The following is a 27,473-nucleotide window of genomic DNA, read 5'->3' as shown; positions in this document are numbered from 1 at the left end:
TAGGTCTGTGACCCTGCTGCAGAATTCACCATGGATCACCACATGAGATTCATCCTCACAGTCCCAAGTCAGGGTATTGGCCCTGGGACAGGACAAGTGTGTAAAACTTGTCCAGATAGCTACAGCCAATATTTACAGGATGCCATCTTTCCAGGTGTGACTTGGCAGTGGCCATTCTTTGCTTCGAGGCTGTCCCATCATTTCAGAATGGTTAGCGACCTTCCTGGCCTCTATCCACACACTAGTCACAACACTAGTGCCACAACCAAAATGGCTGTGGAGTGTGAAAAAAGGATCCCTCTGAAACAACTTGGGTGTCCTCCCATTGAGAAACATTGGCCCAGTGCTTTACTATAAATTAACTAGTTCAATCCTCACAGCAATATTAGAAGAATGTACTATTGTCCAACCGGTGCGATGTATAGATGAGCTCAGTGACACTCCAAGAGGCCAGGCAACCCCCTGAAAGTCACACAACTAGGAGTCAGCAGAATGAAGATGTGAACTAGGTCATCTTGGCTTTTGTATTCATGTTAGGAACTACCACTGAATAAGGGCGGGAAGGTGATTAAAAGATGAAGATGGGAGGGAGGTTCTTAAGTGGTATTAAGTGTTTGCAGTATCCATGCACTGTTCCACAGCCCTTATATGGATAACTTGGTTTACTCTAGCCTTTAGGCAGCTGTTACTTACAGCATTATTCAGGATAGAAAACTGAGGCACAAGAAGAGCCCACCTAACTGGAGGTGAGTCAGGCAGAATTCAAAGCTGGACAAATTGACTCTTGGACTCATGTTTGGGAAGCAAGGGAAGGAAGTCCCCTCTGTGCTGAGCCTTGCAAAGTCACAATGCCCTCTTCTCGGCTTTCTCTGCCAGGTGAGCCCGATGCTTTGCCCACATTCTTCTAAAATAACTTCTGTACTCTACACAGTCAATGCACCCGACTCCCCAGGGCACCTAGCCCTGAGGTCACAAGGAGCAGCTTTTATGTTCCAAAGCAGTTTCACACATAAAGCCATATACATGAGGGCAAGTGCCAGGGGCTCCCTCCAAGGCTGAACTTCCAAAATGGGGTCAGCCTTGGCCTGCATTCTAGCCAGGCTTAATAGAAGGTGGGGAAGGGAGGCCCTGAGGGCATTTTCACTCCTTAAAAGTGAAAAAGAGGAAACACAAGACACAGCCCTCAATTCTCCCCCTTAAGGTAGTTACCAAGGCAGAGATGGTTTGTGTGCTCCTGACATGATTGCCTCGGTGTTTAAAATAATGGCCTGGTCGTTTTCTTGCAGCCCATTCAGGCACGAACCCAAATAGAATTATTGGGGAATTGTAACATAATGGATAAAATGTTTCTTCTGACCTTGGCTGTGGCTAGTTGTAGTGACACAAGAAAGCAAGGTCCCCAGGACAATTTGCAATGCCTTCTCCAAACAAGATGACCCCAAAGTGGCAGGAAGGACCAGTGTAAAGGGACAATAGTTCATCACCTGTGCATTGGGACACAACTGACCACTGTGTCCACCAGAGAGAAGATGTTGAGGGAGGGGCTGGTTCCATGCCTCCACAGTGAAGGGAAACAAGCTCAGATTCTCTTACACCCTCTCAGCTTCACCAAGATGCAGAGGAAAAGGCATTGCTGGGGAGTTAAAATATAGGTGATATCTAGACCCAGGAATCTGAATTCCTTTTGATGCTGTCACCAGAAGCAGAAAAGCAGCTTCTATATTTTTCCACCTATTAATCTGATGCCTTCTCCACTGCTCAGAGCCAACATTCAGTTGCTGAGGAATCTGGGAAAAGTAGTTTTCAAGTACCTTGCCGTGCTAGTGGAGTGGGTCTCATATAAGGACAGGCACAGAACTGCAATCCAATAGACAGAATGTGGTGAAAAGGGTTGTTTTAGTTACTGTTCTATTGCTGTAAAGAAAATACAAGACCAAAGAAACTTATAGAATAAAGAATATAGTTGAAGGCTTGTTTTCAGCTCCAGAGATTGAGTCCATGACCATCATGACAGGGAACATGGAAACAGGCAGGCAGGCGTGGCCCTGGAGCAGGTGCTGAGAGCTCACATCTGATCAGCAAGTTTCAGGCTGAGTGTGAGGAGAGGACACTAAGTGAGAGTGGTCTTGGCATGAACTTTTAAAACTTCAACCCCAATGATACACATAATCCAATAAGGCCACACCTTCTAATTCGTCCCAAACAGTTTCATTAACTGAAGATCAAACACTCTTATGTGTTTGAATATTATATTCAATATTAAGAATATGTGACTATTCTTATTCAAACTACCACATGGTTTGTATTTTTTAATGGTCACAGAAGTGATTAAGAGCCAAAAATAACCTAGAAAACACATTTACAATACATTAAATAAAATAAATGTATCATAAATGAAATAAATGATCTTAAAACCCAACAGACTCTCGAGTAAAGGGAGGACTGTACACACACAAATGGCTCAGCATAGTTACCCAATGGGATGCAACTCAGGAGGAAAATCACAACAGCTTTAGTGTACACATCAACATGGCTGTGATAATCAGCTTTGTGTCACTAAGATAGAAAAATATCTGGGTCAACAATTTAACCAGATCAAAGGTTCGATTTTGGCTCACAGTTTTGGAGTTCTTATTCCATGGTCATTCGGCTTTGTGAGTACATGGAGTAGGAAACTGCTTACTTCCTGGTAGTCAAGGAGAAAAAGAGAAAGAGGATGCAGGGAGGGGGGATGGAGAGGTGCTAGGGCTCAAGTATCTGTTCTTCAAGGGCATGTTGCTAATAACCTATTTCCCCAGGCAGGCACCGTTCAACATCACTACCATCAGCTGGAACCCAAGCCTTCAACATATGAATGAACTCTTGTGGAAAATATTCCAGATGAAACCACAACAAGGGATTGATCTCAGAAACAATGACTGAGTGTTGTACTCCAGGGGGTGGGGGGTGGAACTTTTAATGGTATTCCACCTCTTTTAAGTTCCAAAACCAAAAGAGAAAACACAACTGCTTTGGCACACATAGCTGGGTGGCAAGTCCATGGAGACAACTGGGGAAACAATGTCAGAATTGTGGTTATAGAAGAAGGAAGAAGATAGGAGACGTATCCAGATGATGTCGTGTGTGTGTGTGTGTGTGTGTGTGTGTGTGTGTGTGTGTGTGTGCATATGCATGTACAAACCATATAACTTTAGGTATCATTCCGCAGAAAGTCATATACTTTATTTTAAAGATTATTATGTGTGCACATCTCATGTGTGCATATGTAGAAACCAGAGGTTAATGCTAACTGCCTTCCTCAACTGTCCTCCACAAGACGCTTTGACCCAAGGTCCTCCATTGAACCTGCAGCACACCATTACTGCTCACATGGCTGATCAGTGAGTCTTCAGTGTCTACATGTCTCCTCCCCGCTAACACTGATGTTAGAAGCATGTACTACCATGCCCAGTTTTCACATGGCTTCTGGAGAATGGAACACAAGTCTTCCTGCCTGTGTGGCAGGACTGTATCCACAGAGCTGTCTTGCCAGTCTATCCATTTTATTTTTGACACAGAGTTTCTCATTTGCCTGCTGACTGGCACTGCTAGGATGGCTGGCTAGAAAGCATTAGAAATGTGCTTCTCACTTCCTCCCCAGTGCCAGACATTATAAACCCTTGTTTTTTGGGCCCTGAAGGATCAAACTCAGGTATTCATGCTAGTTGCTTTATCAATTGATCTATCTTCCCAGCCGATCGATATAGTATTCTGGGTCATCAGTTAGATGGTAGGAAAATCAGTGTCTGTTACATTGTTGTTTAAATTCTCTCTCTCTCTCTCTCTCTCTCTCTCTCTCTCTCTCTCTCTCTGTATGTGTGTGTATATCCTTTGGTATTTTCAAGTTTACATCACAATGAACTTGAAAAATGGGGGTGGGGGGGGAAGAAACATAAAGAACAAAATCCAAACTGTGCAATGATATCAGCAAATGTATAACAATATTTTGCATCCAAGGACTGTAAATTTAAATAAACAGCAACTCATTAACAATGAATTAACACAGATGTTAAACCCTGTAGCTGTGGTTTGCACTAGGGCAGTGAGAGATTCTGTTCTCTAGGCAAAAGCATCACGTGGCTTCACAGTTCTAGAGAGCTATTTGGCAGTTTGCATCAGGAACTTTGAAAAATGCCCGCATCTAGGGAAAATGGCTCAAAACTCCAATAAAAAGTTTTATGCACACAATCGTGGTCATTTTACTGTTGTCATAATAGTGAGAAATTTAGGAAGATTATGGGAGCAACTAAATCATGATGGATACAATGAGGCATTATCTGGCACTTAATGATGATTGCAGAGATTGTCATTATCCTGGGGAAATGCTTATGTCGGATTATTTAGTGAGAAAAGGCAAAGCAGAAACTCCATCCCACAATGGCCCCACCCACTCACAGTGGAAATAAATGCAGCAGCATTAGTGGCTACTGCTTTGGATGCAGAAATCACCAGTGCTCCCCCCCCACCCTTTTCCTGTATTTTCTAATTTCCCAAAGTGTGCAGTTATTACTTTTACAGTGTGGGGGGAAGTGTGTGGGGATTTAATGAAGAATAGAAGTCCAGTTTGACTCACATCACCCCACCCCACCAGGCTGTATCACACAGGATTTCAGCTTTAAGCCTGGCATAATTCCAGGGACATTGTCTTGGGGCAGAGATGGAAGGCAAGGTCATCCCCACAGGCATTCTTCCTCTCTATCTGGATTTACACAGTGATAGAAGGTGTGGTCAGTAGCTAGTGACTGTGGTGCTGGCCATTCTCTTAGCCCTATCTGTTAGTCCCTGGAGATGAAAATGCTATCCTCATTTTAGTGTTGGGGAAACTGAGATGGAGCTGGCTTATGATGCTAGCATGGTCACTAAATGACACAGCACTGTCTTTCTTCCCATAGGATGAAATGCCAGAGTACAGTACATTATCATAGTCACAGAAACTTGGCTTGGAAATCACTCGGCCTGGATGATCCACTCAACTCACCTCTTCTGGGACATCGCATGAGTTTTATTTAGCTTCCTTGTGCCTCAGTTTCAACATAGACAGATGGGAATAAGAATGACATCTTTCTCATAAGGGTGTGGTGCCAATCAAGCTGTTAAATGGTCCCTGGGCACTCAGGAAGGACATACATCCACATTTTTAGCTGAGCAAAGGATGGGACTGCCTGAGGACTGGCTCCTCCACTGGAATAACATCTGAGGTGATCTGGTTCAAGATTTAATTGCATGCATGTGGACAATGAAGAGAGAAAAAAGGCCTGAGTAAGCAGAGCTCCCCATTGTGAGCAGCTATGGCTTCTAATACATTCTGTCCATCATTGTGTGGGCTGTCACAGCTGATTGTCTTTGGCCAACAGCAGGTAGACTAGGCTACAGTAACCTTGAAAAGCAATCAGCCCTCCAGGTACGCTATTCCTCATGGTCATATTATCCTGGGGCCACTTTGCACCATGAGAGGGAGGTGAGATGACACCACAAATAAGAAAGAGCTTGAGAGGTATCCTTGCTCTGTCCAGGGCTGAGAAATAATCATGGACTTTCCAGAGCCCCACCATATTCTTAAAAGTTTTGTGTCTCTGTCAAGGTGAACATGCAACTGTAGATGTCTCTTTCAGACCAGGTGTGGTTGAGCTGTTGGATGTGGCCTCTGTGGTTTCTCTCTGCCCCATCTCCAGCTCCCAGCTCCCTGAGCAGGATAGCAGTACTGTCTAGTTCTTCCTCAGTGAGGTTTGTTTGCTAATTTCTTTTTTTTTCTTGGCATCTGGGTGGCCAGATGTAGGTGCTGTGACAGAGACTGCAACAGTAATACCAGTCCTTCTTCTCAACCCAGTCCTGCTGCCTGTGTTGCCTTTGTATTTGTATGGTGACCATGCTATTCGTCCTAAGATACCAGACAGCAATTGTAACTCCCGAGAGCTGCTTCTGTGGATGCAAACAACCTCTGGGGAAGAGGCCTGGCTGTATCTTTTAAGACTAAATATATCCAAAGCCCATGAGCTAGTGTTTCCACTGTTGGGCACATGTTCAGGAGAAAGGAGTGTTTATGTTCATCCTAATGCAGAACTTAAAAGGTTTATGATGGCTTTATTAATAACAAGCAGAAAGTGTGACCTTTATGCTCATCAGATGGGAAATGGATAAATCTATTATAGCAATATTCACTCAATGGGATTTTATACAGCAGTAAAAAAATGAATGAAATATGGCTGCAGTCAACAGCATGGACCCATCCCACATAGTAATGGTGAGAAGAGCAAAGCAGACAGAAAATGCCATGTGGGTTTGTTCAAAATTGTTTCCCAGAGCATGCTGAATTCATTGCAAGATTGATCAATGAATTCATTGTTTCATTGACTGAGCCTGAGTACCTCTATATGACCCAGCTGACCGGAAACTGACCATCCTCCTCATTCAGTGCCTGGCTGACCTTCTGACTTTATGATGGTACAAAAGACTTATGATTCAATTTGAAATTTGAAATTATGATTTTAAAAAATAATTTGTGCATTTCTCTCTCTCTTTCTCTCTCTCTCTCTCTCTCTCTCTCTCTCTCTCTCTCTGTGTGTGTGTGTGTGTGTGTGTGTACATGCACATGTGTGTGTTGAGAGTGTATGCATTTGTCACTGCATGCATTACATGTGGATATCAGAAGACAACTTGTGGGAACTTGTTCTCTCCTTTCAATATATGGGTTCCAAGGACTAGACTCATGTTGTCTTTTCAGCATTGCTGGCGAGTTTTTTTGCCCTCTGAACCACCTCACTGGCCCAAATTGTAAATTTTTATTCTTTCCTCTGCCAGTGAGTCTTAATCTGTTGTGTGATCCTCTTATGGCACTGAGCAGTAGCAGTGAACCATAGCTCCCAACTAACCACATGATCACGGCAGGAAACCACACACTCCGCAGCCAAAGTCTTGTGCTCAGCTGATTTGTGAATTCATGGCACTTACTACTTAACTCATTTTCAGGTTACGGTGGATTGACTGAGAAATAATGCTATGGTAAGATGAGGGGTATCTGGGTATAATGTTCAAGTCACTCAGAAGAAGCCTGGAATGCTAGAAGTCACATGGTGTGTTTTGCTGCTTATATGTGTGTGTGTGTGGGGGGGTGTATGCTAGCTACCAAGAGGTTAGGAAGAGACATCTATAGTGATACAGATGTTCTAACCACAACATTGAATGGAGTGGCATCCCTATAGGCCTGATATGTAAAATATCATTAGGTTTTACACTTTAAAAATGCTCACAGGGGCTGGGGCGAAGTTCAGTAGATGAGGTGGATGCTGTGTAAGCATGAGGACCTGAATTCAGATCCCTAGAACACAACTATGACCTTAGTGTTCCTGCAGCAAGATGAGAGGCAGAGCCAGGGGGACCCTAGATGCTAACATACCAGCTATCCTGGTATTGAAACATGAAACAATTAAAAATTTCATCTCTAGTTTGAAGTTAGAAGGTTCTCCACCTTCAGGCACATGCTGTGGTGTGCACTTACTAGTATTCACCCACACAAACATGTGTATACACACGGTAAGAAGTAAATGTGTGTATTGTTCTATAAGTAAATACAATAAAAATTGTAGAATAAATCCTGGCAGCTGGGTCACTAAGGATACACAAAGGATGCTAAGAATCAGCATAACCAATCCCTCCGTGTAAGTCCATAGATAAGACTATCTTCTAAATCAGCTCTGAAGCCCCAGTACCAAGTAAATTCTTTTTCTCCAAATCTCCATTCCAAGCCTGGCATAAATACCTGCCCAAGATACTGCTGATATTATACCCCAACACTGCCTCCTTGTGTGTCTGCCTGCTCCTCAGGACTGTATAATTTAGGTTCAGAGACTCTGCATCATGTGTCTCCCTCCTCCAGATCCCTGCAGAGGGCCTGGCTTAGAGCAGACACTATCAGTAAGACAAATGAAGGGATGCTCAAGAGAATGAATAAACAAGGCAATTGCAAGTCTGACATTCTAGAAATGCTGCCAGTGTGCTGTGAGTATAAAAACGTGATGCAGACCAGTGGTTCTCAACCCTGGAAGATCTCCCCGACCCTTGAGGTCAACTGGCAACAGCCAGAGATATTTGAGATTATCTCAACCAGCTGGGTGACAATACTGTCCTTGGGATGATGTTAAATCCCTATAAGATGCAAGGCTACACTCCTTTCTCTTTGCAACACAATCATCATCTAACTCAAGATGTCAATGGTACCCAGGCAGGGGTACCAGGCGGGGAAGTCCTAGTGAGAATATAAGGAACATAAGCTAAAACACAAGAAGAAAGCTGGTGGTCCCCACACGAGCCGTCTACTTAGTAGCTGTGTGGCTTTGAGTAAATGTCAGAGCCTCTTTGAGTTTTCTTGTGGGTCCAAGAAAGGCTGATGCATACCTGTTACTTGTGACAGAAAGGACTAAACAAGCTGAGCTGTGAGGAATCAGTGACACTCAGTTCTGTTCTGTCCCCAACTTTCACATTTGTAATCCCTTCCCCAGAGTTACAGATGGGAAATCTTTAATAAGAGAAAGAGCTGTGAGGCTGCTGCTGCTGCTGGGGCCACTAAAAAGCAAGGAGGCCGGTGAGAGTGTGTTGTGTTTGCCAGGTACATTAGTAGACTCTACTCCTAATGAATGCATTATTAAAAGATAGGTTTCAGGAGCACACCTAATCCCCATGTAGGGGTCCTTCCCTCCCCGTCACAGATGCTCCATAAACTTGGATCAGAAATTAAGTGTCATAGAACAGATTACTGCTTGAATACAATTTTATATCTATATAACATAACACTAAGAATGTATTCTACTGTATACAGTAGACGTTCTCATCTAGCATCCTATGGGAAGAGCTGTCTCTTTAGATGAGAGGTACAGAGAAAAGAACAAAATGAACCACATAAGCTCCTGGCTCTTGTCCTCTTGTCTTTAATCCCACACAAGCACACTGGGCCCCAAGGGATGGGCAGGGTAATACTCACAGTCCTAACCCTGTGTTAGAGTAGCAGAGACACTGTAAAGGGAGGATAAACCTTGTGTTTCACAAAGAAGTGGGAGTTCCCATAGCCTCTATCCAAACCTGCTCACTCTTCTCTTTATGCATTCAGGAGAATGTCAGGCCCAGAGGAGCCTGGAACTGTGTGTGTGTGTGTGTGTGTGTGTGTGTGTGTGTGTGTGTGTCTATGTGTGTCTGTGTCTGTGTGTGTGTCTGCCTGTGTCTGTGTGTCTGTGTGTCTATGTGTGTCTGTGTGTGTCTGTGTTTGTGTATCTGTTTTTGTGTGTTTTCTCTGCTAAATTTGGTTGTTCTCAGTCCTGCAGAGACTCTGGGTGACTTCTGTATTTCTAGTATTCACACTGAACAGGGCAGGGTACCCCTGTCTTTCAGGTATAGGGTGTTTCTCTTTATTTGTCAGATGAGGTAACTGCTAACCTGAGGTAGATGACAACCACCTGGAAGAAGAACCAGGAGCCTATTAATGCTTGGCTTCATCTTGCCCTCAGAAATATGGCTGGTCAAATCCTTCAACTATCGCCCCACCTCCTAACTGAGCAAATCTTTGTTCAGGTGCACAAGCCACCAATACAAACACGGTCCATTGTTTCTCATCTGACAGCACAGAAGTCAGAGCTTTTCACCCTGTGTCCCCTCACCATATTCTCATCCACTCTGCTTTCAAATAACACAACTTCAAAGAGGTGTGTGTGGTCACTCTTTCTACATTTTCATCTCTATTTGTACATACTTTCACCTAATTGCCTCCAAGTGGGCCTATCTAAGCACCTGCGGCCATCCTATCTGTAAATCCTGTGTGTGTTTCTCTGAGCCCAACCTTTAGCTTCCAGGAGTGGGTGCCATCCATAACCACTCCCTTCATCCTTAAGCACTTATTTCTTCCCTTCTTGGCTATGTTGTCATAACATTAACAGTTAACCCCAATTGCCAACTGCACTGGACTGGAGAATACTCAGGAGATCACAGAGGAAGCCCTCTGAGGTTGTCCATGAGGGCGTTTCCAGAAAGGTGCAGATTTTGGGGTCTTTGGCATTTTCAGCAAGTTCTAAGAACAGGTGCAGCCTGAGGAAGCAGGTCACTGGCAGTTAGCATGTTGCAAGAGCCATTTCCTGCCCTTACTCCTGTGTACTGCTTTCTCTGTTTCTTGTCTGTCAGGATGTGAGCTGCTGTGCTCCACTGTACTCCCCCTGTCATGATGGACAGGTCCCTCTGAAACTGATCCTTCCTCCATTAAGTTATCTGGGTCAGGCAGTTAGTTCACGGTAGTGAGTAAAGAGAAAGAATACTATAGCACCCTCATTTTCCTCCTCACTGGGAAATCTTGGCTGCCATTCCTTGTTTCTTTGATTCTCTGCTTCTGTTCAGCCTAAGACACTTGGTGTCTCAGGCTCAGTTCTAGAAAAACTCGAACTCCTTCTCATCTGCTAAATGATCTTACAGAACCTCAGGGCTCCAGATCCATCCATATGCTGATGCCTCTGCAGCTCAGATCTCCAGGTCTCACATTCACCTTGATCTCCAGACTGCTCCATTTATGTCCCAGTCCCCTCTCCAATGCCTGTTATGTTAAACTAAACAGATTTGAGAAGGCTTAATGTCAGGACTTTCTCCTACTTGGGGTTCTTCCTGAGAACAGGAGAGAATACAGCCAGCTTGTTTCTCAAGTCAGAATCCTTGCTACCATGCATTGTAGCCTACCCCATCAGCTCTCACAGAGCGACATGCAAAGCATGCCTGCTTCTATGCATGTTCCACCACAGTCAAGGTCAGTACCCTGAAATCTTCACCTCTCCCACAGACCTCTGTGAAGCTCTGTTTTCTATTTTGGCCACATGTGGCTAGGCTATGTTTGTTCAAAAGTCAACACATATTGAAATATGTACATTCCCACCCTATACTACAGGTTCCATCCCTACTTTTCATGTTAACTAAGCTTAAGGATTTGTGTGGTGTCCTTTGCAAAATCAAACAATATAGCAGCCTCTTACTGTTGGTGCAGGTGTTCCCACGTGGTCCATTTTGTTCTTTTCTCTGTACCTTTCATCTAAAGAGACAGCTCTTCCCATAGGATGCTAGATGAGAACATCTACTGTATACAGTAGAATACATATTTAGTGTTATGTTATATAGATATAAAATTGTATTCAAACAGTAATCTGTTCTTTGACACTTAGGTTGTTTCCTGTCGTGTGCTGCCTCACATAATCCTGTTGTGCCCTTGTCTCTAGAGTTGTCTTTTGCATGCCATTATCTGTAGATGAAAAGTTACCCACAGTAGGACTCTGAGTCAAAGAGGACATGGAAAAAGCATATAAGTCAGCAACTGTGGGACTGGGGGTGGGTGACTTTTAAGAGAAAAGTTAGTTGCTGCCCAATGCAAAGCTCTCCAGTGGCTGCAGATCTGTGGAATTTCAGGGGCTCCATCTGGTCCCCAGAGCTTGCTTTCTCTAGACTATGTCCACTTAGTCCTCACTCAGATATGTGCATTTCTAGAACATTCTAATCCCTTTTGCCTTTACGATGATTTAGCTTGTAACTAGGTAAAATCTTCATTTTTTTTAACTCTTTCTTTTCAGGTTAGCTTAAAGATCACTGCCTGTAAAAGACTTCGAGGCTGTCCTTCCCTCCCTCCTGATATCACCCCAGCTTAACTTCATGTTCATTTTCTCAGTAATTCTGTCCCTTTCTATACCCTGCTTCTAGAATGTTGCTAAAGACACTAATGCCTGTATTATTAAATAAAAAAGAAGCAAATGCATGCATGAGGGGGAGTGGATACTTTATGCACTGTTGATAATGAAAGGTAGATTAGTTTATGGAAGCTCCTCAAAAATTTTAAAAATAAAAATTACTAAAACTCCAGTCATCTGACTACTGGGCATGTATCCAGAGGACATGAAATCAGTTTGTCAAAGAAGTATTTGAACTACATTTATTTAAGATACAGAGTTCCTCTAAGTTCAACTGATGGATAGATACAATAAATGCCCTGTGCATCTACAGCTCTGTATCCCTCTCTCTCCACATTTATAAAGAAAAAATATTACATATGTGTAATTCAGCAAGAAATTATCTAGCCACGAAAGGATGAACTGTGGTTATTGGAAAACACATGAATAGACTTATATGTGAAATTGCCTTAAGAGAAGTAAGCAAGGCACAGAGCAGTAGATACTGAATGATACCTCCCTATTATGAAACCTAAAATATGCCAATCTCATAGGAAAGGATAGGACGGTGATTGTCAGAGGCTGGCAGCAGGGGTGTTAATGGTTAATGAGTGCAAAACTACAGCTACCTAGAGAAATGAGTTATAATGTTACATATAGTAGAGTGGCTACAGTTAGCAAATAACTGTACACAATTCATAGAAAAAACCATGGATTAGGTATCATTGCAAAGAAATAAGCAATGTCTGAGGTGACAGATGTGCTAAATACTCTGATATGATTACTACCTGTAGATATATCACAGCAGATGTTGGTAAGCCCCTTTTATGAGGGCCCAAGTTCAAATCCCTGGGACTTACATAAAAAGGAAGGCATGAATGTGTGGACCTGTAGCCCCAGAACTGTGGGGGAGCAGTCACAGGAGCGCCACTGGGCCTTGATGACTGCAGCCTAGCTCCAAGGCCAGGGAGAAACACGTCATAGGAGAATAAGGTAGAAGAGGGTGATAGAGCCTAAAACCTGAAGGACCTCCCTGTGGTCACCACACGTGTGCACACAGGCATGTACAAACACCCACACACATATTCACATACACAGCATATATATAAAACCACAGCATACCCCATACATGCAGATAGTTATTATGTACTAATCAAAAGTAAAATAAAATGTTAACACAAAGACTCTAGGTCACCGGGAAAACAAGCAGTGAGTGCCCGTGACAATAACTATTGCAGAGGCACCCAAACATATCAATCCCAAGTATCCTTTCCCATATGTTCTGTCTTAGTCCATATACATACAATCTAGAATGTCCTCACAATGACAGAATTGCCTAAGGTCTCAGAAGCCCTCCCCATGGTTAAGCAGAACAGGACTGTAGGTAATTTTGCTTCTTGGTTACATTATCTTGGACTATTATTTAAGCATTTTCCAGGAAGTAAACTTTCTTCATAAACCATCTGTTTTTTAAAAATCAATTCAAGACAACTTACTATAATAGAGAGATTCCAAATATTGTATTCATCTGTTCCAAATATTGTCATCATCTATTTTGTTATTTAGATTTTTGTTATTTGGATGAACTCAGCAATAAATATCCTGAAGTATAGACATTTGGATGTTCTAAAACTGGCTGTACTCTACTCAAAGAGTAAGATCACTTTAAGTTACCAGATACATTTTATCAAAACTTGTCAGTAAGAGTGCAGTAGTTTAAAACCTTCTAGCTGCCCATGAATCAATATTTATAAGCTTTGATATATTTTTAGTATTTACTAATTTAGTAGGTAAAATTTTAAAAAATCATTGCTTTAGGTGGCTGAGCATATGAAATACCTGCCATGCGAGCACAGAGACCTGAGTCAGGATTTCCAGAACTCTCGTAGAAAGCCAGCATGGGATACATAGCTGCAAGCCATGTGTCAGGAAATGAAGGCAAAAAAATTCCCAGAATTCTGACCAGAGCTGGTCTTGCCCAGTTGGTGATCTCCAGATCAAGCGAGAGTCCGTTTTTAAGAAATAAGGTAGAAAGAGATTGATAAGGAGATCTGACATTCACCTCTTACCTGAACATGTACACACACACACACACACACACACACACACACACACACACACACACACGGTAAGACAGAGGGAGGAGGAGGGATGGAGAAAAGGCTGAAAAGGGGGGGGGAGAAAGAGGAGGATAGGGAGAAGGAAAGAGAGAGAGATTTCTGTTGCTTTTCATAACTACTGAAATGGAGTGATTTTCTGGGTCTTTTACCATATTAATGTGCATTTGCACAGGCTGAAGACAAAGAGTTAGGCTGGCTATATAGAAGGACCGGCCCTTAGGTAATCTGACTGAGATTTTTGTTGCTTCTTGAGTATTGCTTAATTTCTCTCTACTCTGAGGAACAAAGATTACCTCTTCCTAGAAACAATGCTGTTTCCAGGAAATGTATTGTGCTTCTTGTTTTCCACCTACGATGTGATTCCCAGCATCATTGCTGTGTTTTCAAGAGTGTGCCCAGTACTCTCAAATCATCAGTGGACAGTGTCCAGGGTCCACCACAAATGTCCCACACAAAGGCTTTTCTTCTGCATTGTCTTGACCCATGCTTCCATTTGCAGACCCTCTCCCTTAGGAAGGAAACCCAGGCATGCATGGGTACCAACAAAGTAGCATCATCTCTCTTTCCTATACTGCTCCAGCTAACCTTTAAGTGAATCTGAAATTTTTCGATAATTGTCTTCCCAAACTAGGCATTTTATCCAATATCAAATTAGCATGTTATAAAGGGTGCTGCACAAATAGCTGACATCGATTCACATGACTTAAAAATCCAGCAAGCCGAGAAGTCTACAGTATTGATTCATGCTAACAAAACGAAGGGGCACAGCTAATCTTTATAACACATGCTGGGTAGAATGACATTTACAAATGCAGACAGATGGAAGCCAATTGGACTTAATTCTTTAAGGATTAAACTGATGAAGGCAATTAGACCTGAAGAGGCAAACAGTCTCACGGCTGGGAATTGAGACTCAGCCTCTGGGGTCCAGGTCTCAGTTACCCACTTCCTTGGCTAGCCATGGCTTCCTGCTGTCCTGCTGACCAGCTACTGGTATGAAGTTTCCCATCACTACCCATGTTAATTAAATTGGTTTTCTTTTTTTTTTAAATGCATGCTATTGCTTCTATTTGCCTTTTTAACTTTTAATAACAACCTCTCTGAAGGATCCTGGGCTAAGATCATCCCAGGTTGAGGCTATTCCTATAGAATACCAGATGAGCCCAATAAAGGACTTGCTGGGACAGAATACAAATATTCTCTTTGTATCTGAGTCTATGCTAGAATTAGACACAATGAGTCTGCAAAAGCTTGGAAAGTCTCAGAATTGGAATTTTTTTCAGCTTAAAAAAAAATAATCAGGCTTGCCTCCAAGGTCTTAGTCTCCTAGAACAACCCTGCTTCCATGTCTAAGTGGTTCTGAGGCTGGGCTGATAAATATCACCCAAAAAACAGAAAACCCAGGTGATAACCTTCTAGGTAACTTGCAGCGTCTTAAAACCCCTAATGCCTCTGCTTATCAGACAGGCAGACATCGGGAAGCAAGGGGCATTTGTAGTCATGGAGAGTCACAGAGAGCTCCGTGTGTGGAAATTAAATCCTGACAACAGTCAATTCTTACCTAGTCAGGGTGCCACACAAGCTCTTTTTAATTACTTTTGAGAATTTCATACCTGAAAACTGTATTTACTTCATTTCTAACCCCTCTCCCTTTAACTCTTCCTGGGCCCCCACTACCTCTCAAATTCATGACCCCTTCTAACTATTCTTGTATTACACACACATATGGGTGTGTGACTACAACCTGCTGAGCCTATTTAGTGTCTCTTGTACTTACATGTGTTTAGGGCATACTTTGGGGTTAAATAACCTATTAGGGGCTTCATCCCTAGAAAAGACCGACTCTCTCCCAACAAGCATTAATTGCCTGTAGTTCTTCATCTAGAATTGGGGTCTTGTGAGATTTTCTTCCCATTTACGTTGGCATGCCAACTGGTATCATCACTGTACAGGTCTTGTAAGTGGCCATATTGTTGAGATTTTATGGGTACAGTGTCTCTGCCCTCTAGAAGACACTACCTCATAGCATGTGTTTTTTTCTGGGCCCTCTTCCCTGAGCCATAAGTATAGGAGTTGTGCAGCAAATGTATCCGCTGGCATTGGGCACCCTATGGTCAGTTGTGAATTTCTATATTGTTCTCTGTCTGCTGTAAAACTGAGCTTCTTTGATGAGGGGTGAAATCTACACACATCTTCACAAACAAGGTTAAGTAGATGTAGTTAGAATTTATACTGGTTTAAGAAAGTGGCAATAGTAGATTTTCCTCTAGGGTTCATGACCTCAACAGCAATGCATATTGGGCTGGGTTTGAATTCTCTCCTATTGGATGGACTGTAAGTCCACTGGTATCTTTAAGATAAAAGTGCTATTATTGTGCCCTTGGTGCTATCTAGTCACTGTAATGGTTTACAGGCTTTACATACAAAAGAACCTTTGGTTGCTTTTCTCCCCTGGTATCTTGCATAGCATAATGAGAAGTAGTTCTCATGGAGATTTTCTGGTCACTTCCAGCTCAATTTCTCCAAATTATGTGTCTAAAATATGAGGTATCTTCACCAATAGGGTCTCACCTTCAATTTCTGGGAAGCAACCAAGGGAAACAGCAATAACCTATATTGTTTTGGATGCCTCTTAGACCATTCTCCAACCCCATGCCAGCTGCCACACTAACAACTTATAGGGAGGTTTCTCATGTGTAGTATTGGGAATTCTTTTAGGTAGTCTATGGATCTTGAGGGGAGTATTATCACCCCAAGTGGCATAACTTCATTTAACACACACACACAGAGAGAGAGAGAGAGAGAGAGAGAGAGAGAGAGAGAGAGAGATTTGCATTTTACTGTTTGAAGGTGCTTGCCTTTTTCTCCTCATCTTTCTACAGCATTCTAGAACTTTTTTGCTACCTGCTATACAATTGACTTTTAGAAACCCTAAGAAAACTTTTAAAGAAACCCTCCAGGGGTGACATTGTAGAGGTCCTGGTATAAACATTTTTATGACAATAAGGCCTCTTTTTGTTGAAAGTAAGAAATAGTACAAACAGAAACCTTGACTTATTCCAGAAAATGGAGACTAAGTTTTGGTTGCCTGGAATATAAGCATCATCTAAAGAACCGGAAATCCCCCAGCAGACTCAAATTCACAGGGGTTAATTTTCTAGGTGCTTCTTGAGATTTGTGCAGCAGTCTACCACTACACTATACTCTCCATTTTTTTTTTGTGCCACCATGTTTAATTTTGAGACAGAATGCTCACTAAATTGCTCAGGCTGGCCTTGAACTCAACATAGAATAACGGGCTTTTATTACCAGGCCCTGCAATCTCTACTACTTTCAAACTTCAGAAATACTCAGGTGAACATAGAGGTAGATGTTTTAGTTAAAAGAGTGAGCAAAGTATAAAAAGTTATTTCAAGTAAGTTACTATCTGACCTTTAGGAGTAAGCACCCTTTCTTCTACTGATAGACATTGGAGTTTAGAATGACTCGTTACACCGTAAAATGGAGATTCTGGTCAGAGTCTCTTTGGCTTTCAGTTCAACCTTATGGTACATGTTCCTTGGTCAGGATCTTAGATAGCCTCCGCTCCTTTGATCTTCTACTAGGGACAAGTCTTAGAACATGATCCTGATACCTTATTGGCCTGAGTGGATGTTCTTTGACACTCACAAGTCCTTTTTCTTGCAATCATGATTTGTACCCTTTTCAAATCATGTGGGTAGGAAATGAAAATGATATCCCCATGAGGGAAACAGGAGGCTGTGGCCAGATAAACACGTGCACACACATAAAGAAAAGCATAGTTGTTTGCCAGAGTTGGAAAATAGAAAGTCAATGGCAGCATCGTTTTGCAAATAATATTTAGCCAATACACACAATAAATGAACAAATCAACAAATCTTTATAAAATGATATCTGGGCTCTCACCTCAGAAAAAAAATACCAGTGTTGGGAACTCAGAAAAAAAAAATACCAGTGTTGGGAACTGGACTTAAAATGTTATACAAACATTCAGGTAACCCTGCTGTTCAGCCAGAGTTAAGAACCCTGTATGAGTGGACATGTATATGCATAAGCCACACAGCCAGATGGAATGCTTGGGGGCTGGGAGTTTTCTTTAGATAGCTCTTTGACAGAACCGAATTCAAAATTCCAACACACACACACACACACAAACAAACTGCAAAGGCTTCTTGTCAACACTGCTGCTTCACAACCCAATACACATTCTGCTGATTGGGAAAGACTTGAGAGATATCCAAGGGTTACGGCCTCTGCTCAAAACATGAATCATCTCCACTGTAGCTGATGTCCGGTTCTTTTTCCTTTCATGACTTGAACAATTGTAAATTCACAGCTTCATGGAGAAGTGGAGCTCAAGTTTGGATTTTTTTTTTTCGCTTAAGTTCCAGAGCCTATTTTTGTTCAGAACTTGGATCCAGAAGTTCCACAGAGTCATTCAAACGTCACCTCCCCCATGGCAAATAGCTCTTCCACTTCATTTTGTCTACTTTATTTGCTTAGCAATCAGCAGCTGCAAATTTTACTGGGGCCACGGGTCTTTGGAAACCTTCAACATTCCATGTAAGCATTATTCCTCAAACTGTACCCCTGGTTATTAGATGCATAGCCTCAGACAGGAGAATTAGATAGTAGCCTAGGTTATCTTTTAAATACATCTCTGGTGCACCACCCAAATGTAGAGCTTTGAAGCTCCCCAATTAAAAATCTGAGTTTGAATCAAAATCTTAAATGCAATTCTGTGCTATGTCCACCCTGGCTCAACTTTAAAGTTTACATTGGGCAAAGGCATGGACAAAGAGTAACCAGTCCAGAGCAAACAGAAATCAAACCAGGGGCTTCAAGGAATATCAAGTGCTACCGAATACAAGCGAAATTCTCTAAGCTAGGACCCCAGCAGTGTTTGTACTAATAGATACACAGCTCGCAGGGCAGACAGTCATAAATGTTTACTTGCTGAACTCATTAGATAACTCGAGCTAAAATGACTACTAATAGACACAAACAGATTGGGGTGTAAGGTCTGCACACTCGGAGTTTTTGACAGAATAATGAGGCAAAAATAAACAAGGACACATGGAATCCGCATAATGTAATTGATACTGATTGAATACATTTTTAAACATCGCATGCAGAATACAATGAAACTCCTTTCAGGAATTTAATTAATACAATTTAAAACTCTATGTCAAATTAATTCAGGCACACATTCAAAGTAATCAGCAATAGGTCAGGTCATTTCTGGGCATCTGTATGAAATATTAATTTAAGCTACATGTAAAGTATATAATACTATTCCCAGAGCTTGTGCAATGGAAAATATACATTTAAAAAATTATTGTATGTATGTGTATGTACGTCTGTGTGTATGTATGTGTGTCTTGTGTGAGTGTGTGTCTGTATGTAAGTGTGTGTGTGTGTGTGTGTGTGTGTGCCTACAGAGGTGAGAAGTGGTCCCTTGGATCCCTTGGACTGCTCAATATTGCCTCTGGGATCCTGACGATGGCTGTCTGGTAGAGCAGTGGGCTCCCAACACATTTGAGCCAGTTCTCAGGCTCAGAATATACTCTTTCAAATCCGAATGAATGAACCATTAAAGTAGCAAATTAAAACAAAAATAAAAGTGCAAAACTTCACAAAATAAAAAAAAAATGTTTCTCCTAAATAACGTGCTGGCTGAAGAGGAAAAATTATCAGGCAGAAATTCCTTAACCAGGCAGACAGGGTGCAAAACTGTGACTATCCAGGGTCATAGCCTTAAACTGCATGGTGAGCATGCGAGGCGGAGGAGAGGTGTAATGAGACATGCCAGTGAGGGCTTCTCAAAGGCAGTGAGGGAAATAAGGAAAAGAAACAGAGGCCAGGATTTTCAATGATGAAGTTGGAATGGATGAATGAATGAATGAATATGTTAATTATGCGAATCTGAATGCTGCTTTTCTTATAGGTATGAATGTTTAAAACTAGTCATGAAAATGTTTACTGAGCACTTAGCATGTTCCTGGTATTGGTTAAAACCATTATGAACAGGATCCAGCCAGATGACTCAGCAGGTGACGCCTCTTGCCACCAAGCCTTATGGCCAAATCAATCCATGGCAACCTCATAGTGGAAGGAGAGAAATAACCTCAGATAGTTGTCCTCTGTCTTCATCGTACATGCTGTAGCACAGGCATGTACACACCTATACATAAATGCACTCCCAAATAAGTAAATGAACATAAAGAAAATTCTATTGTTAACAAGCCTACAAAGGCAGGACCATTACTCCTGGCTCACAGTGAAGGGTCAGAGGGAGGAAGTGGGAAGCAGACATGCCTCAGGTCACCCAAGAGCAGGGGAAGAATTAGACTATCATTAACAATATTCCACCTAAGCTTCTCGCTAGTGGGAAAACAGGCAGATTAAAAAGAAAGCCACAAATAAAAATAAGTGTCAATTGCTACATGAACAGGCATGTGCTGTTGACATTTTAATGATACTGATGGCTTTCTAGGTAAAGAAGAGTTATACTGACCAACAGAAATCTGACTATATCAGTGACTTGGAAGAAACCTAAATGATTATATAAAAACAACATGAAGGAGCTGGGTGTGGCAAACACTTGAAATCTCAGCCCTCAGGAGGCTGAGGAGGCTGAGGGGTCTAAGATCAGCCAGGACTATAGAGTGAATTCAAGCCCAGGCTGGGCCATGTAATTAAATCTTATCTCTAGAAAAAGAGAAGAGAGGAGGGGAGGTAAAGGGAGGGAAGGAGGGGAGAGGAGAGGAGAAAAATCTAAAGACAGTTCTAGACCTAATTTATTCTAAATCTAAATGTTTTTAAATTCAAAATCCTGAAAACAACTCCCAAGATGCATAACTATTTCAGAAAAAAAATTAAAAAGAAAAAATATGTCCTGATTTAATCAGTGGTGTTGGCTCAAATCTACAGCTAAGACTTAGTAACAATAGCCAAGGAGAGGGAAAGTGCCAAGCCAATATTATTTATTGATGCAGATACAAACAAGCTAAGGGAACTCCGGCAGACCCGATTCAGCTGTGCTGTGAAGAATAATTCTCCATGACCAAATAGATTTTATTCTAAGAAACCAAGGTAGATTTAATAACAAGCATCATTTAATATTCAGAAACCTGTGAGCATAATTAATCATATCAGTGGGTCAAAACCCAAAATCAACCACCAAATATCAAAAGTTTTTCTTAAAATAAAATTCAATATCCATCTCTGTGCTAGTTTTTTATAATGCCAAAATCAGGCCTGAAGAGATAGCTCTGTCTATAAAATCCCTGCCTTTCAAGTGTTAAGGACCTGACTTTGATGCACAGAGCTCATGGGAGGGAGTGGTGCAGGTGAGGAAGCCTATAATGGCTTTGCTGAGGACATGGAGAGGCAGATATCTGGGACTTGCTAACCAGTTCAGCCTAACCTACAAGGTCCAGGACAGTGAGACACTGTCTCAAACAACAATTCAGAGTGTCTGAGAAGCATGTAGAGGTTGTCTTCTTGTCTCCACTTGTGTGTGCCTGTGTACACATAAATACCACCACACACTAATGCAGCCCCCACCAGCAAATACTGTCCCACAAAGCCCCCACACACATACTTTCCAGTACTGCTCCCACAAACACTCAACATACAAATACCCCCACAAAAATACCCCTCACCTAAATACCTCACACAAAATACCACACACATAAACACTGTCCCCCACACAAACACTGCCCTCGCACAAATACCCCCAAACAAATACATCTCTCCCCACAAATTCCATGCCTACTACCCCCATGCCATAACTACCCCCCATATACCCCCTCACACACAAATAGTATAGACATTTCGAAACAGAGGATGTCTTTGCTAACGTTGTAAAGAATAGCTTTTGCCTATTCACCAGCTGACAGCGGAACAAGTCATTAGACAGCAGAGACACTCCTGCTAAGATCCTGCACCACACAAAGCACCACCTCTCCAAGAAATCTGGACATTGATGACAACAGTAGAAAAGCAGAGGTTTGGACAATGCCAACTTGAAGCACTGGTAGAGCCTGAATCTGGTCCTAGCCTCATTGTGCCCATATCCAGTCCCATGTGCTTTTTTGTGTTCTAAGAACAGCATTACCCACCTCATAAAGAAAAGTGAATTTACATAGGCAGAGAGAGGACTTGCTATTTTGGTGCTGATGAGAGTCAGGACTGAACCACTTCAGTTCTTAGTGTCATGTGGAAACGAGATGAGTGGAAACACCCACTAACACCAACTGAGAACTAGTCACAACTACCATGGGATTCAGAAATCCAGAGGATACTGACATGTACATATGAGCTCTACATGTGTTGTGTGTGTGTGTGTGTGTGTGTGTGTGTGTGTGTGTGTATGGACACTTATATGTGTGCTGCACATGCCAGTGTGCTCAAATGGAGCCAAAAGAAGAGCATTGGGTGCCATCCTCTATCACTATCCCTATTGGATGCCCAGCTGTTTATCTGGGTGCTGGACCTGAACTCCCAGTGCTCAGGACCATGCAGTATTGCATATACTCAAACTGCTGAGGCCATAAGCTCTTTTAGCTGGAGCATCTTCCTTGCTGTTCCAATCAATAGCAGAAATTCCACACCTAAACCTAATTATATTAATGCCTGTTATCCCCTGAAGTCTCCAAAGTATATGATCAAGCTACTAAAATTATGTTTATCTAAAATTATTTACATAATGTACACACATGACTTAGGTCATTTAAGTACATCAGTATATAACCACATTGTCCTCATTCTTAACATACACATTGCTATACACATAGATAAAGGAATATAAAGATACTTGTCAACATATATAATACAGGTTAAATACATGCAGAGGATGCACATAAAGATGTATGGGTTAAGTGTAGTAATATTAGATTTTCAGTTGGGGGGATGTTCTTTCCTTTCTATATTCAATAGTACTTTTAAAAACTTAATATAATGAAGCTGCCTTCTGCCCTTCCATAGGACCAGAGTGGCATCCATGATAGGTAGTTTACAACAACCAGCTCTAGAGGATTCAACACCCACTTCTGTTATTCAAGGATACTGCATACATATAGCATGCACTCACATATAAATAAAATAAATAAAACATTTTAAATGGCTGGGCGTAGTGGCACATTTCTTTAATCCCAGTACTTGAGAGGCAGAGGCAGGCAGTTCTCTGTGGGTTTGACACCAGTCTGGTCTACATACATACTTTTCTCAGAAAATAAAAGCTTGACAAGCCATTCATTAAAAATGCACTGGGCGTGAAATTGGTCTTTATGGGTATGTAGAATAAAATAAACATGGTACCTCTCAACCACATAAAAATGCAAAATGAAAAGAACAATATAAATGAGAGTTTATCCCCCAGTGATGCACAAGATTTTATCCAATACCTAAAATTCAAAGAAACTTGAAATATGTTTTTCTTCTTTTTAATAAATCTACTAGAAATTGGTGTTTGGATGGTCACTCACTGATGCCAATCATACATAAATATGTGTATCGAATAGGAAAATTTGGACTGGAAAGATGGCTCAGTGGATAAGGTCCTTTCTAAGAAGTATGAGGACCAGAGTTTGAGATCCAGAGCCCACATCAGAACTCAGGCAAGGGAGTACATGTTTGCAATCTAGTGCTCCGACAATGGAAGAGACATGGGCACCTCAGCCATGTTCAGCTGGCCTAGACTCTAGATTCAGTCAGAGACTCTGTTTCAGAGCAGAAATGATGGATAGTGCCTGAGGAACAACATTGAGATTGTTGTCTAGTCTTTAAAGTCTCTGGTGCCCACATATACACACCCATACTTCACAAGCACACATACATAAGCATATGTACAAAGTAAATACATGTCGTACACAGAAAAAATATTCCAAAGATTATCGTACTGAAGCTGGCAAGGTGGCTCAGAAGGTAAGAGCACTTGCCACCAAGCCTGACACCCTGAAGTTAAGACCCACATGGTAGAAGGAGAGAACCAACTCCTGCAACTTGTCCTCTGACATCCACATACACGTTGTTGCATGTGTACAGTCACAAACATGATTGAAGTGGAAACTTATGGGTTCTTTGTAAAGTCGGTTAGATGGTGTTTTCCTGGGGCAAACTCGTGAAGAATTTTTAGCTGAAGTGGACACAGGTGAAAGGCTAAGGCAGACTCGTGAAGGAATGTTTAGCTTTAGCAGAACATCCTTTCACCTGTGTCCACTTCAGCTAAACGTTCCTTCACAAGCTTGCCCCAGCAAAACACCACCCAACTCACTTTATAAAGAACCCTTAAGTTTCTACTTCACATAATGCATAAATAAAATGCTTGAAACATTATCTTTCTAGTCAATTAATTATCATTCAAACAGAAGAAGAGGTCAATAGACTGAATGCATAAATAATCAGTGATGATAATATACCTAGACAACCACTGTAATCTAACACAAACTCCACAGGGAATCTGTGTGTCTGTCTAAGTCTCTTCTCATACCCACACACCTTACCAATGGGTATCTAACATGTAGGTCAGCTTTGTGCTTTTGCCCTTGACTAAGGCATCGGCAACCAAAGCCAACACACTGAGGAAAGCAAAACAGCAGCACAAACCTGGATGTTAATGCTGACAAACAAGTGGCAGACAAGAACTTTGCACATTTTCCAAGCTACAGTTTCCCACCCACCACAGGCTGCCAGCAGAACCCCAGCAGGGTGTGAGTCATCTCCATGCAGGAGCATAAACAGAGGGACTCCCCAGGCTAACCAAACACCCTTCAACACCTTCATCAGCCTCTGCTCTGTCTCCACATCCAACTAGGGCATTGTGTCTAGCCTGGCCTCAGAGCATGTGGATATTCTGAGCCTCTCAGAGCCCCTGCATTCCCCATTACGGATATTCAGCTCTTCCCTTCTCCAATGTCACCCCTAATTTCTCATGCCTGAGTCAGGTGCTCATTTCCTGTTCTTCCTCAGTGTCACGAGGTCCTTCAGATGTTGTTCCTATCAACCCTTCTGTTCAGCCACCACACGAAAGCACCCCAACATCCTGACACACCTCAGTATGCCTGATTCTGAGCATCCAAACCCACTCTTTTCTTGTGTGTCTCTTACGGTGACTGAATAGAAGAAACAATGATGAAATTGAGCCTCTCCTCTGGCTAGGTTTATGACTTTGTTAAGCTGATCCCTGTACTGGAGTGTTTCTCAACTAATATCCCTGTGCTCAAATCCTAACTCAGCAGGAGGAGTTGCTTATTGAGGATATACCTAGGAGTAACTTCCACCTCTTCCAATTTTTGCAAATCCCATGGCATCAGCTTCCACAGCAATCTTCCCTACTTAGACTTAGGGTTAGTTGAAGTCATATGTTACATTTGATGGTTAATTTTCATTCTCAACTTGATATAATCTAAGATCAACTGGGAAGAGCATCTCAATGAAGAACGCTCTAAGTTAGTTCTACCTGTAGCCATGTCTGTGGGAAATTACCTTGATTGTGTTAACTGATGTAGAGACATCCATCCCACCTATATTTGGGTCCCAAATTGTGGAAGAGTTCAGAAAGTGAGCTATGACCTCGAAGCATCAATGTGTTTATTCCTCTTTACTTCTGACTGTGGATGTGATGTGACTAGCAGTTCTGAGTTCCTGCTGCCTTGACTTCTAGAATCATGAGTTAACATAAACCTTTCTCCCCTAACTTGCCTTTTGTTTGGGCATTTTATCATGGCAACAGAAATAAAAGTACAACAGCCTCCCCAGTGACCAGTACCCTGCAATGATGGAGAACATGGGTCTCTGTTCTGGGACCCTTCCCAATGTTAGTCCACTGTTCATCCTCACTGGCTGGATTGAACAGGTGAGAAAGCAGGATTCCCTGATAAAGACAACATCTTGGGCTCAGATATTCCACCACTGCCATCTTTTATGGAACTTTTGTTCTAAATTAGTCCAGCAGAAAATGTGTGTGTTTTCTGGTTCCTCTCTGGATGAACTTCATATGTAAGCTGAAACAGGTGAGAGGCATTGGGTGCACGTTGCCCCTGTGCGTTCCTTCCTCGAGACACATCTCTGGAGAGAAGAGTTGGGGTGTGAACCCAACCAGGGCCCCATTGTACTTGATCCCCTCTAACTTTTGGACCTCACTGCATACTCTTTTCCTCTTCCTGCCTGGGCTGAGTCTTGGCGGCTCCTGCAGCAATAAGGGGAGCTATTTCAGGGAGACAGTTGATACTTGGCGAGTCCTCCTACAGACCAGCAATAGCTGTTCGACATGTTAAATGCCTCCCAGATGGAGATGCTTAGCATTTGTAGGAGGAATAATTTGGAAGAGAAAACTGCATTTGTCTTTTGGCATCCTGTGGATTCTGACACAGAAGATAGAGAACACCGTGGGACTTGCCATCCGCATGTCAGGGTTTTCTTAGAATTTTGCAAGTGCTGGGTGACCACACTGCTTCTTCCTCTGGGGCTATCAAGTTCTGGAAAGTGCCACAGCACAAGGAAAAGTGTAAAGAGATGAGTCTCTGAGGTTTCAGGGTTTCTAGAAAGAAACAACACAGGCTTAGCCTTCTGTCTACCATTGGCAGATGCTGCAATCGTGTGGACCAAGGGGTTGGGAAGATGGCTTCAGCTGTAGTGTGTCTGCTGTGTTGTGTAAGGATCTGAGTATGATCCTCAGCTCCCACAGGCATGCACAAGAAAAGACAGACAGATTCTGAGGCTTGCTGGTCAATAAGCCTAGCTGAATCGGTGAGCTGTAGGAGAGAGAGAGAGAGAGAGAGAGAGAGAGAGAGAGAGAGAGAGAGAGACTCAAAAATTAAAAGTAGACACCTCTTGAGGAACAATAACCCTCTGCATATATGCACAGACGTATGCATATGTACCTCTACACACAATCACACAGACATATGCACATGGACATGCACCCTCCCATACTACAGTGATGTAGACCTGATGATCCTCTTTTTAAATGGCATCTGTTATGCAGAGAAACTTGAGAAGTCTATGATAAACAAGTAGAGACAGCTAGGGATTGAGACACGTGGGTCCTAGCTGTGTTCTGCCTTGAACTTCCTTTGTAGATAAAGCCAACAACCTAACCACCTTGCCTCAATTTCTCTCTGTGTCTGTGATAGAGGGCGGGATTAGATAGCCGTTACATTCCTTTCTAATGTAAGAACCGAGCTATAGCTCTGACTCCCATGGATTGTAAAGGATGAAGGTAACATTATTGATGTGGAAGAATAGTGAAATTGTCCTTTACTGTGAGCTTCCCGATGCAAGAAAGAGAAAGCACCACTGAATTATTCATCATGTCCTACTATTCATGGTAGGGACAGAGTATATCCTTCATAAAAAAAAGACTTGAATCTACAGCCCCTTTCCCGATTCATCCTCTTTATACCCACAGATCTCCAGGGTGCAAAGAGTCTCACAAGCCTGTTTTTCCTTCGGGTATGCATTTGAAGTGCTAGTGCGGGGGCTATGAACAGAGCTTTTGCATGAGCCCAACTCCAAAACCCAGATACATTTTCTTTGCCATAGTGAGGAATTTAGGCAGTCAGAGGGAGTTCCCAGAGGAAACCACCTCCCATGGAAAGAAGCAGCAATCAAA

Source organism: Arvicanthis niloticus, chromosome 1, assembly GCF_011762505.2.
Source record: "Arvicanthis niloticus isolate mArvNil1 chromosome 1, mArvNil1.pat.X, whole genome shotgun sequence".
Classification (NCBI taxonomy): domain Eukaryota; kingdom Metazoa; phylum Chordata; class Mammalia; order Rodentia; family Muridae; genus Arvicanthis; species Arvicanthis niloticus.
The sequence above is the reverse complement of the archived record's forward strand: the minus strand, read 5'-3'. Positions refer to the sequence as shown.